The sequence below is a fragment of the Phragmites australis genome, chromosome 10, assembly GCF_958298935.1.
Source record: "Phragmites australis chromosome 10, lpPhrAust1.1, whole genome shotgun sequence".
In the NCBI taxonomy this organism is placed as follows: Eukaryota; Viridiplantae; Streptophyta; class Magnoliopsida; order Poales; family Poaceae; genus Phragmites; species Phragmites australis.
This window is the reverse complement of record NC_084930.1, coordinates 19,786,556-19,800,047: the sequence shown is the minus strand read 5'-3', so window position 1 is coordinate 19,800,047 and position 13,492 is coordinate 19,786,556. Positions and strand designations below refer to the sequence as shown.

Sequence of the window (13,492 nt, the reverse complement as noted above, 5' to 3'; positions counted from 1 at the left end):
CCTCGTCATCGGAGGAAACGATGATGATTTCAGGAGGGACCATGGCGAGAGACCTAGGGGAAAGTACTTCTGGGATTAGTTCACGAGGAGGAGATGGAGTGGAGGCCATGGCTTCAAGCTCTACAAATCCTAGAAGGCAATGGGCAAAGAAACAAAGGGGGCGGGCGATATGAAAGATAGACGGCTTCGAGTCCCCTCTATTTATAGCAGGGGAATGGGTCATACTGTATAAACATAGTCGTTAGGATCTGAAATAGTGGCGTCGCCTCCAGTGCGTAGCGCGTTCGGCGAAGTCAAGACGTCTTTATGGCTTGTCTTCTCTCTGCAAAGAGGGATGGACGGTCATTATGACCCGTCAAATCAAGATTGTGGTGAAAACGAGCACAAACGGGAGTGGGTTTTCAATGCCCACCTACCCGGCGGTTCGAGCTCTCTCGATATTCACATCGCAGTTAAAACAATAGTGCTCGGGGGCTTGCACTCTTGAGTATTTAGTCGAGGATGGTGTGTCGATGCACATGCTCTACTTTCTGTCTTGATTGCTACATCAAACAGAGAGTCGGGGGCTACATCGCATACCTTCGAAGTTGGAACTTTACTCTTTGTTCGACTACATTATCTACCAACGGTACAGGTATGTCCTTTTTTACTCTCCGATCGAGTAATTTCTTCCTCGACTATAGAGGCGGGGACTACATCATAATACCATGTTTTTTTGCAAAATTTTATCTCTATGTCGATCACATTGAATAGAACCAACTGAGACATATGTTGGGTCGATGACGGACGATTATACCTCAGGAAGCATAACGGCACAGAGATTGTCAGAAATCTCATGCCTAACGGCCAAAAGGGTTCTGAAGTCCTAGTCTACCTCGCGTGTGCTCTCTATCAAGTTCATGTTTATGTGCTGATTGAATGCGCAAGTTGATAAAAGTTCACAGAAAATCCGATATGCTTTAAGCTCTATATTAGTCTTTTTTCTTACTATTACAGTCTTCTTGAGTACTCGAGGGTCGTGTATCTAATAGCTTATCTAGTTAAATTTTAGATTGATAGATGCATAACTGTATGGTCTTTAGAATGATGACAACATGTATCTATCAGTTTTTGCATCTACTTATGCTAATCCTATTTCATCGACAAGGAAATAGCAAACAAAAGCATAATAGGCTGGCAATGTATAGCATCGTTGCGGGCATTCTCAGATCATAAAATATATCTTACAAAGTGCCAGAACAGGCTGGACCATCAGTTTGAGGGACTCTCCCCACTATCATCAATAGGCAAACTAAGCCTCAAAGACTCAACAAATGCTGGAACTACTGGCTGGACGCTTTCGACTAGTTTTGCGGCTTCCTCGCTAGTACAATTGAGCCCGACTGTTGCCAATGAGGTATCGAGCGTGGGGTATAGCTCTTAAGAATACCTAGCAATGTGGCAGCACTTGCAGAGGCTGCTTGTGACATAAGGTCAAGGGTCTGCTCTTTCAGCTCTTGAAGGGCCAGAACAACATCATCCCTTTCAGCCATCATCGCCTTCTTTTAAGCTCGAGCATTATTCACTTGATGCTTGAGTCTCTCCTGAAACTTCACATCGTTGTTATTCTTCTTCATTGCGTCAGCAAGAAGCTTTTCCTTGTTGTTCCAGGAGGACTCAAGGCCTAAAAAAGGTAAACCGAACAATAATTCTTTGCTAGTCACCCAATAATCAAATCATGCACTTGTGATGAAGAACAGACTTACGTTCAATTTTCTCCCTCTTGGCTTCGAGCTTTTTATGGTGGTTGGCCTCGGCGGTAGCTACCTGAGCGCTTGTAGCCTGGAGAAGAGCTTTTATCGCTGCCCATGGATCATCAGTCGGAATTGGTATTGAAGTTTCACTTCCCCTGAGTTGCGGGTCTTCTTCGGGTGCACTCAAGGCAGGATCTCTGATTGGAGCCTAGGCCAAGTCAACCAGAGAAGGCAGCCCCAGATGATTGGTCAAGGCGCTGGCAGCCTTGGTCTGCGCCTCAGTCAATAGTCTGCAATAGATAGAATAAGAGACGAGGAAAAGAAAGGATTGCTAATTGACCAGTCGAGATCAAAATCCAAGACAAACCTCTTTGAAATCAGAAAATGTGAAATGATGCTTGGCTTTTGCCTTTTTGAGGTCACCTTCTTTGTTCTTGGTCCGGTAGGCAAAGCCGATGGAGGAGTTACATATGGACCGGGCAAAGCGAAGTCATCAGTGGCCTGCAAAGAACCAAATAATAAGAAAGCATTATTGAGTGAAAGTATGACCAACTAAAGAGCGATAATTCAACTGAAATTTCCTCTCTAGTCGAGTCATTAGGCATGATGGTCCCTCAAGTTGGCAGTTGCGAGGACATGCCAAACGTCCCTAAAAAAGAGAGCTATCCATGCAACTCGCCATCAATAGAATGACCAAAAGGAAATCGATGGCTCGATAAGAGTTACCTTTTCGACCAGGTCATCGAGAGCGGTGATTGCTCGAGGAGGCGATTGAGTTGGTACACTCGCCGTTCCTTAACAAGAGGCCACTTATCCAAACCGAATGCATTCAGGTATCTACTTAATAATTTAAAAGAAAATATGAAGATAATAAGAACTTCAATCAGTATACCCGAGGACTCCTTCACTTGCGCTTGAGAGGGCTCGGATCAGATAGTAGTTGAGAAGACGAGGATAATCTCTTCAATCGAAGAGACCCCTAGGCCTCCTCATTGGTTGATCCCTTCCCCTTGTCGACAGCATCAGCGGAAGAGGTGCCGTCGAGATCAAAGACCTCACTCGAAAGGATGTGTTCTTGGCGGAAGACTTGAGCCTACGGTCATACAAACAAGTCAGATCAAATGGACGATAACCGGTCCTACCTTTCAACTACTACCCTTACATCTGGTCGAGGATTCTCAAGGGAGTAAGGCGAAATATCACACTCTGGTGTGCCGGAGGAGAAAAGCTTGTTTAAGCGGGCGGTGATATCCTAAGCAGGCAGAGCTGAAAAAGAGAAGAAAGGTTTACTCGATAAAGCTCTAAGTTCATAGCGAAACAAGAAGGAACAAAATGTTAATTCCTTACATCCAACGGCATCCCTGGAAGCATCCTCATCCCCACTGTATTCCCAAGCCAGGCGTGTTCGCGCCTTCAAGGGACGTAATCTCTTACTAATAAAGTCTCTAACCACATGCCACCCGGTTAGACCAAATTGCCTCAACATGCCAATCTTGTTGGCAAAATAGGTGGTGTGGTCAGACTCTTAGTAATCTTGTGTCCAAGAAGGATTTTGGACGGGAAAAAGACCTCTATACACTTATGGAAAACCAATCTGGTCAGGATTGGAGACGTAAAACCAAAGTTTTTTCCAATCTTTCGACCAAGAAGAGGTTAGGGGGACCAAGATGTAGGAATTCCTCATTCCACTCCTCAATTGGAAACCACACCCCATACACATTTGTTCTTAGTAATTCTTTTCAGTTTATAGAAGTACTAAAAAAGGTTCAAACTTGGCTCGATACCAAGGAAGGCCTCACGAAGATAAACAAAAACACTCAACATGGTGATGGAGTTGGGGTTCAAATGGTGAAGTTCAATTTGATATCGATCGAGTACATTGAGAACAAACTTGGATGGAGGAATGTTGAAACCACAGCGGAAGAAGGACTCGAAAACTACAAATTTGTGCTCAATCTTTCAGGAAGGGAATCTCTCACCAGATGATGTCCTCCATTCAACCAGGCTGCGCGGCGGCACCACTCCTTTCGCTTCAAGTTCCGCCAGCTTAGATTCTTGCATTGTCGAGGGTGTCCAGGCCTCGATCATAAACCTCACCTCATCGTACTGATCGGGCGAGGTGCCAGCAGCTGCTGCGTTCGATTACTTCTCTGGTTAGGAGGAAGTTGGGATCTCAGAGGAAGAGTTGGGATTCATGGATCTAGAAGTCCTTTCTAGCGATAGTGCGTGCTAGGGCGGAAAAGATTGGGCAAGAAGGCTGGTGGATATGACGAGGAACGGCCACTACAAGTCTGGGTCATACAGGTAAATAGTCAAAGATTTACCGTCTCTTCGACAACAACGCCCATTTTTACCATGCTTCGACTGGTGTGAAAAGCGATATGATGATGACGTGCAAATCTCTGCATGCCCTTCTGCCCGCATTAAATGCGCCTACACCCGTCGTTTCAAATTTTGAAAGGTTTTTTAACTCTACTCAGAGTCGGGTGTCGATCGGTTGAGTTCTTTAATCTTTTCCTTCAAGTCTCGAGTGCGATTAGCCGTAGGGCGCTCGACCCAACTGAGCTTCCACTCGATACTCGAGGAAGGACCTGCCTATGCTCGATTCCTTTGACCATGAGACTGATCCTCTTTACTCGACCAAGCTTAAACTTGGCGGTACTCGAGTGGGCGCTTATGGAAACCTCTCCTCTTGAGTAGAGTTAGGGGGCTACTATCGAATATCTAACTATGAGGTATATACGCATAAGAAATATGTCATATATGAACAGGGTATGTACAACACATATTAAGAAGTTTTAGATATCACGAAACTGAATCGGCGGTACCTGATACACTCGAAATCACGGAAGTACATATCAAGAAGGTTTTGATTAGTTACCAAACTCGATACGATTAGTACTCAAAATAGATCTATCTACTTGGACATCAAGGAAGACAACCCCCTATCGACCACGGCTGGATAGGAGTTGGTATCTCACCTCTATATAAGGCGAAAAGGCTGAGGACACGAGAACACACAAGGAAAAGATAGGAAGAGAGAACTCGAGTCAAGCATCAAGACCCTAGCAGAGAAGGTACTCGGTGACATTAGCTTTAGGTTAGATCAGACCTGATATACTCTCTGTAATAGATTTAGCCCCATTGCTTGTACTCGAGATCATCAATATACGATAGCAACACCCCCACAGGACGTAGGGTATTGCTCCAATCGGAGGTCCGAACCTGTATACATCGATTGTCCTGTCTCGTGATTAATCCCTGCACTCAAAGGTACCTAGTCTATTTATGGACACATTGTCAGGAATTAATCTTCGACAAGACTCGTTGCCAACGATGATGTTGGTTGGAGTAGAGGGGGTGGGTAGGGAGGAAACTTGAAGATTACCATTGGTGGAAGACAAGTGCGTGGATGCTCCCGAATCCATGTATCATGCACCGCTTGGAGGTGGGGTGATGGCCATAGTATTGAACGAGTTGGCAAGCTCATGCTGGTCCCAGAAGCCATAGGCGCCAGTGTTGGGGGCAGACACCATGGGTCTGGTCGATTGTTGCTGAAGAGGGCCTGGGAATGACGTCGACTGTTGGGGAAGCCGGTGAAGAAAGCCTGTTGCTATCTGGTGGGCGGATACGGCCCAGCTTGGCCTCGCAGGCGGGGCCCAAGCAGACCAGCGGAGGGCGGCACCGGACCGGGCCACATCTGGATGCTTCCGGTCCATGGATTATACACAGAAGGTCAGGACTAGGCTGAGCCTCTAGGAGGAGAGCCTCCCAAACGGGAGTTTTGAGGGGCGAAATTGGAGCTGCCGACCCCATTGTCGTGACGTCGATCACGCCGGCGGTTACGACGAGAATTTGAATCACCACAGCCGGAGCTGTACTGGCTGCTACCGCTGGAGTTGGACTGGGCGCCGGGGTTTCCAGGTGGACCGCCGCCTATGCTGTGGCCAAACGAGGAGCCCTAGCGGTTGGCTCCAGGTTGGCCGAGCTTGGAGCCGGAACCGGTGCCGGCAATGAAAGTTGTAAAAGGCGTGCCAGGCTTGCTCTGCATGGTGATTTCTTCGAGAAGAAGATCCGAGCGCACATCGATGAAGGTGGGAAAGGGCCACTAGCGCTTGAGGATCGATGCCAGATGAGAGAACCTCTCATTTAAGCCGCGAAGAACGGAGAGCATGAGTGTTTGGTCGGTGATCGATTCACCCAAATCAGCGAGAGCGTTGGTCATTGCTTTTAGTGGGCGGAAGTAGTCCGTCACAGAGAGATCCCCTTGGACAAAGTTTCAGAAATTGGCGTCAAGGATGAGAGCGCATGTCTCCTAGTTGCTAAGAAACTGCTGCTCAAGATGAAGCCACACCTCTCTAGCAATGGCGTTGAGGACCATTATGATCTCTAGAAGTTCAGGAGAAACCGTGCGCAGATCCACGAGTTCACTGTACAGTCCATGAGACGCCTCCTCATCGTCCAGAATGTCGTCGGAGAGGACGTGGTCAGCAAGAGCGTACTTGCCAAGGGTGTTGAGGAAGAGGTCGCGCCAGCGGCTATAGTTGGTGGAGCTGGTGTCAAGGACGATGGGGACCATTACACGGAAGTTTTGCACGGCGACGGCCTATGCGTGCAAGGCCGCCATAGAGTTGGCGAGCGTGAGGGCACAGGCAGCCGCGGCCTCAGCGTCAAGGCGATGTTGCTTCTCCAGGCGTGCGGCCTCAGTGCGCGCAGCCTCAACGTGGCATGTGGCCTCGGCGTGCAGCTTCAGCGCACTCAGCCTCGGTCAGAACCATGGCAGTGAGTGGAAAAAAGACAAGGGAATAGGCAAGAAAGCGTGCAGAGAGAGCATGGCGGAGTGGAAAGTAGACGTCTCGTGCAGGAGAGCAACGAGACGGGGAAGAGGACCGACGAACGAATATCGCCAACGAATGTTTAGAGGGGAGGAAGCAAGATCGCAGAAGCGAACCTATCTGATACCATGACAGTGGAATGAATCATACGGTCTGTGTTGATTGAATATTTAGAGTTACAACTTATAAATATATAGCACTCAAACTATCACACAAAAGAGTGTGAACACGTTGTGCATGCATGAGCAGATGTAAAAGAGGGTAGTCAGAGAGATGCTCGTGTGAACGAGCAGAAAGTCTAACAGATAGTAGTACTACATTATTAATGATGTGCATTAATATATGTTTGCCCCAAACAATAATGATAGAAGATAAAAAGTTTAGCGAACTAACCGCTGGTACCAATATGTCGTTGCACCTGGTTCTCATAAGAAATGTGTAAGAGAGGAATCCAACACTTCGTGTTAGTCTCCTATCAAGTCAAAACATTAAAATATATACAGAGAGTTATCTCCATAAAACAAAAATAACTGAAAAAAAATGAATATAGGTTTGGACAAACCGACAAAGAAGTTCAACAAAACAAGACAACTTATCTGTTTGAAGGCTTGATAATAGCAACATCTCTATTGACCTTAGTTTGCTACTGAGGTGTCATTTGAAAAGAACTTTTAATTTGGTAATTTTGGACGCACAACCAAATTAAGAACCTCAAACTTACAGCCAAAACGATAATATTTATTTAGTGACTAGAGTTGGTGAAGATTCCCTTAACTAACTAGATTCTACAGTACAGGTTAGAAATGTCAACCTGGACTGTCATACCAGGTTGGGTATATTTCGGTGGATATATAGAGGCCACGGGTTTAGGCATAAACAGGAAAAATATGCAGATGAAACAATTTTGACCTGTACTGCACAGTTCTTCAGATAATTTTAAGGCAGACTATTGACGAGTATACTACTTTTTCTATCAGGTCAGAACAAACTACTGATGATGTCATAAAATGAATAAGCAAATAAGGTAATCATAAATAAGGAAAACCTATTATCTGCATCTTGTCTGCAGCTGAATAAATAACATCTGCCCCGAGCCTCATCGTGCTAGTTTTGAAACCATTTCCATCTGTACTTGTGACTATGCAAGTCAGTGAATGTAATATTTAGCAATGGAATAACCAGCAAAAAGCATGCAATAATCATTACATTGTCCAATGGATGAAGTAGTGCATTTTTGGGAGAATCCAAAGCTCATACAACGTCGAAGAGATTCTGGACTCATGCCGCCTTCATCGTCTTCAATATAGCACAGTAAGATTATAAACTGTCAAAAACACTATGAACAGGGTAGATGGTCCATAATTGCATATTACCTTGTATCACCAATGAATAATTGCCATCAGGAGCATGCTTCATTTTATCTATTTTCACAAAGGTTGCCCCATTGTGCATCTACTCCATTTTGCCCGTGAAAAATAGAAGGAAAAGAAAGGCAAAATGAAAGAAAAAAAAGAGAGAGATTCCCAAACACTACACTCCCAATGACAATGTTTTAGTGTTGATATATTTAAAATCAATACCTCATGAACAGCATTATCGAGTAGCTCTGCAATAGCTGTAGAATGGAATTTAATCAGTAGCCTACTAGCATCATTCTATTTATTGATCTGCATGCATCAACTAGTTCATCCAAAAGCCTAAGCTAATGGGAAAATATGTGCAATTCACTCATACTTCAACACTATTGTCCGGATTTTCATAATTAGGACTGCAGAAAGCAGAAGATAAGTGACAGTTTTAGTGTTGTCAGAATGACTCACCACCAAATGCCCATTTATGTGAAGTAGTGAAGAAACTTGGGATGAATCCGTAAGAGGTTTTGGCCATCTACATAGAAAATGGAAAACAATTGTGGATGCAGATGGGAATAGGTTTGTCAAAACCACTCCACCTTGCTGGGTAAACTGTCATCTTACATAACCAGTTATTGTAGTTCTTTTTTCCTTTATATCGGTACTGCAGGTTGGATGCAACTATACCTTTTATACAAAATACAAAAACTTTTTCTAACTAGAGGATTCTCCTTTCTAATAGACAGTAAAACAAGGATTTCTTTTATTTACCTTTTTATGTATGGAAATATAACTCCCATTCTATCATCAACATATACATAATTAAGAACGCAGATTTATGAAACTAATGTTCGGGTGGAGTATGTGACAGTTGTGCATGTGAGGTTCCCTCTCAACAATGGTGAGACTCAGGAGAGCATGGAGAAAGAAATATACTCTAAACAGGACTGGAATGTTTGCTTGATTTTTATTCGTGCCATGATAAATAGACAGACGGGCTTAAAAGGAAGGTTAAAAACATACTGTCAATAGCAGCTGGAGCAGCTAATCTGTACTCTCCAGCTTTCCAAAATTGCCAGGGAAACGGTGCTGCAGTTGGTGCAGGAGGGGAATTAAGAAATGCAGCTGTCCTGTGACTCCCTCGTTGTGTCCTTGACAAGGATGTGGTAGCTTCAGCTGCATTTACAGACTGCATAACCTCTTGCATGCTATCACCTTTTGCTAGAAACTCCTGCCTATGTAATGTTGTTGTGCTGCACTGAGCTGCACTGCCATGCCTATGAAATGCACTAGATTCCTGCCTCTGTAATGTTGTTGTGCAGTAAGCAGCATCACCTTGTCCATCATCCACAATAGATTCCTGCTTCCGTAATGTTGTTGTGCACTGGGCAGCATCACCTTGTCCATCATCTTCAAGTTGTTGCCTCTGTAATGCTGTTGTGCAATGGGCAGCATCACCTTGTCCATCATCTGCAATAAGTTGTTGCCTCTGTAATGTTGTTGAGCACTGGGCAGCATCACCTTGTCCATCATCCGCAATAAGTTCTTGCCCCTGAAATGTTGTTGTGCACTGGGCAGCATCACCTTGTCCATCATCTGCAACCAACTCCCGTTTAGGAACAGTATCGCCTTGTCCATGAGCATCGTGCTCTCCTTCAAAAATCTCTTCTTCAGTAGTCAAGTCAACAAAATTTTCTTTCACCTGAAGGTCCTGAACTGAATGACCTTGTCCATGAACACCATGTTGTTCTCTGAAAACCACCTCCTCATCATCATCACTGGACAGGTCAACAAAGTCCACTATCATTGCTTAACCTGAAATGGTAAAATGACGTTAGTAATAGAGCATGGCAAAGGGAAAATGCAGAACAATGAGAGGCACAATCTGTTACAAATTTGTCAAAGAAGTAGAAGATCAGGAGTTAAGAGAAATAACGATAATATTACATCTTAACAGTATCTCAACTACTATATCATACTGTTATAAACAGGAGATTCTTCTCTTGTAACTAAGCTATGTATAATCCCGCTCCCACAAAATTCGTGATATAAATGTGGCCCTTCAGGTATATATCTCTCCCTCTCGCCTTTTCACCAAAGTATGGTTGCCACCTGTATCTAGACAATCTGCACATCCCTCCTATCCATCCCAATCGTCATATTTGGGAAACAGACTCATCTATAATGGATTGGCACATCAACGGACTACCAGATGATTTTTGTGACACAGCTTCTTTCCTCATCATTGGGCTAGGTATCCTAGTAATAACAGAAGTAAGAAACTACAAACCAAAAACGAAAGCTCGAAGTTCCATGAAAATGCCGAAGCTGTGTTCACGTACCCGGTGGAATCAAGCTCACCAATCAACACACAAGCTCACCCAATCGATCCGATTCAGGAGCTCACAGTCAACACGATGAGGTCATCTCCTACGTCCAGCCGGATTTCCCTACCCGCAGTGTGCGCAAACCAACATGAGCTTGGCGTCCCACCGCATATCTGACTGGGATATGGGGTTCCATCCAAGTAGAAGCTCGCATTAGAGACCAAGACCGCGTGGACACCTTATCTCCCTGGAAATCACGATTTGAATGTGGAGTCCAAGAGAGAAAATTGCCAGCGACCCAAAACCATAAATCGAGGTGGATTTGGACTCTATCTTGACCGAGGGTATATATATGCGCCTAACGGGGTTCCCCCAGAGCAACCCAAGCTTTTCCCCTCACCATCGCTGAGAGAACCCCAGCCAGGCAGCCAGGAAGCCTCTATGTGCTGCCGAAAACCCGTCGTCGCTAGACCAAAGCACCGATATGTCAACGTGTAATCAAAACGAATTCGCCGCCGTCCGAGCTCCAAGAACCGCTGCTCATCAGAGTTGTCCGAACAAAGGAGATGCGCTGCCGCACGAGAGGTCGCCGCCATTCACCATCTGGTCGGGGGCCGAGAAGGTGAGCCACGTTCGTCTGATCAGGTATGAGTGGTTAGGATTAGATTAAACACACCCTTCCGGTATATTTGATCTAAGCCATTGAATCGTACTTTAATGCGTGAGATTTAATGAATATGCGACCCAGTCAGCAGTTCCATGCAGACCGCCACATTGTCGTTTTTGTGTATGTGTCACGCCACCTCGGATGAGCGAGCCTACGTTGCTAGCCTAGTCAGCATCTCGGTCAGTAACCCAGTCAACCACCACTATGCCAGCCATGTCAGCGCCACCTCAGCAAAATAGTCTGACATGTTGGCCACGTCATCATCTAGTCAGCATTTAATAATCTTTTTAGTTTTTTCATTCCTCTGCTGACGTCATAAATCCTATATATTGCATAATATTTAGTTTTTCAGTATAAAAATATTTCTAAATATAGCAATAATTTGGAAAATAATTTTAATAATCTTTTAATAGTTTTTTTTAAGGAATAAGTCTATTTTACTCCCTCGAACTATCATGTTTGTCCGGATAACCTCTGAACTTTTAAACCGTCCATTTTACTTCCCCGAACTATCGTTACCGTCCATGTTACCCTCGTATTGGTTTTCTCGGTGGTTTTGAAAATGTGATGGCGATTTCGCCATATGCCAATCCTAGTCAGCGTGCATCAGCGTTGCGCACTAATTCAATTTTTCTTTAGAAAAATAATTTATGAAAATAGATTATTTCAAAAAATAGATTTTATGTTTAAAAAATTCCAAAAAATATAAAATGATTTACATAAATGTTTTAATATGTTTTTAGCTCTTTTTTATTTCTGTAAATATTATTTAATGTTTTTCTAGTGTAAAAATTATTCAAAAATGTTAGAATAAATGTTTTAATTTGGAAAATAGTTTAAGAAAATATAGATTAATTCTGATAAAGTGTAAAAATATTTTATTTGATAAAATAAATGCTTTTAATATGTTTTGTTGCATATAAAATTAGTTTTAATTCTAGAAAAATGAGGTTTAAAAATTGTGAGAACGTGAAATCTGCATCCAAATCCAGAAAAATAGTTTTCGTCGTTTTTAGTCGTAGTTTTGCGTCATTTATAGCTGTTTAAAATTTGTTTAGCCATACTTTTGTGTATATTTTGGGCATATTTGAGCACATTTTTTACTATTTTGAGCACAATTACTACATTTTGGTCCTATTTGGACACATTTTGATCACATTTGGTCATATTTTAGTCATATTTGGGCACATTTTTAGTATATTTGGACATATTTTGGCATATTTGGCCACATTTTGGGCACATTTGACTATATTTTTGGGCACATTTGCCAAAATATGCTCAAAATGTGGTCAAACGTGTCCAAATGTGGCTAAAATATGGTCAAATGTGTCTAAATGTACCAAAATGTGTTTAAAGTATGCTCAAATGTGCTCAAAATGTGTCCAAAAAGTATGGCTAAACTAATTTTAAACGGCTCGTAACGACGCAAAAACTACGACTAAAAATGACAAAAACTATTTTTCTAAAATTAAACCTAATTTTTCTAGAATTAAAACTAATTTTATATACAAAAAAACATATTAAAAGAATTTATTTATCAAATAAAATATTTTTAAATTTTATCAGAATTAATCTATATTTTCTAAAACTATTTTCCAAATTAAAACATTTATTCTAACATTTTTGAAATAATTTTACACTAGAAAACATTAAATAATATTTTCAGAAATAAAAACAAAGCTAAAAACATATTAAAACATTTATCTAAATTATTTTATATTTTTGGATATTTTTTTAAACATAAAATCTATTTTTCGGAATACTCTATTTTCATGAATTATTTTTCTAAAGAAAAATCGAACTACTAGGCAACGCTGATGTCAGTATGCTGATTGGACACGTTGACTAGGATTGCTACGTGGGGAAACCGCCATCACGTCATCAAAACTACCGAGAAAAACCACTTCAGGGGGTAAAATAGACGGTATTGATAGTTCGGCGTAGTAAAATAGATGGTTTAAAAGTTTAGGGGTTATCCGAATAAACGTGATAGTTTGAGGGAATAAAATAGACTTATTTATTTTATTTAATTCTATTTAATGTTTTACATAGTTTTATAATTCAAATAAATGCTAATAAATTCTCAAAAAACCATAGAAAATCTTAGAAAATCAAAGATGACTTTGGAAAAATTCTAGAAAATTCCTAGCAAAATAATTTCATCTGTAGATAATATTTTTGGTCTCATCTTAATCTTTGACCCGTTCTTTTGTCGAATTGTCCGAAAAAGTGTGATCATGCGTGTGTGATGATGTTTGTTGTGTGCTATTTAGTTCTTTTTAGATTTTTTTTATTGCATTTTCTCTTATGTTGTGAGTAGACGCTAACATTTCGGAGGAGCTAGAAGTATTGCAGGAACAAGACTTTAAAGACCCAACTGAGTACAGTGAAGGTAAGTTGTGTTCTTGAACATATTTATCCTAATTTTATAAATATTTTGTGATACAAACATGCATGCTAATAATTTTATTAAGAATTCCAAGAGTTAGACTTACCCTAATTTTTTCCTTATCATCCTTGTCACCATGGTTATGTTATGGTTTTGGTAAAGAAAGGGTAGATGATACTTGGCGTTGCT

At 42.1% G+C, this 13,492-nt stretch overlaps 1 pseudogene; it reads right to left on the bottom strand.

Annotated features, from left to right (window-relative positions):
- The window catches only part of LOC133930146 (protein MICRORCHIDIA 6-like), a 41,902-nt pseudogene extending 31,649 nt beyond the window's left edge, over positions 1–10,253 (bottom strand).
- Between the last annotated feature and the right edge of the window lie 3,239 nt (positions 10,254–13,492).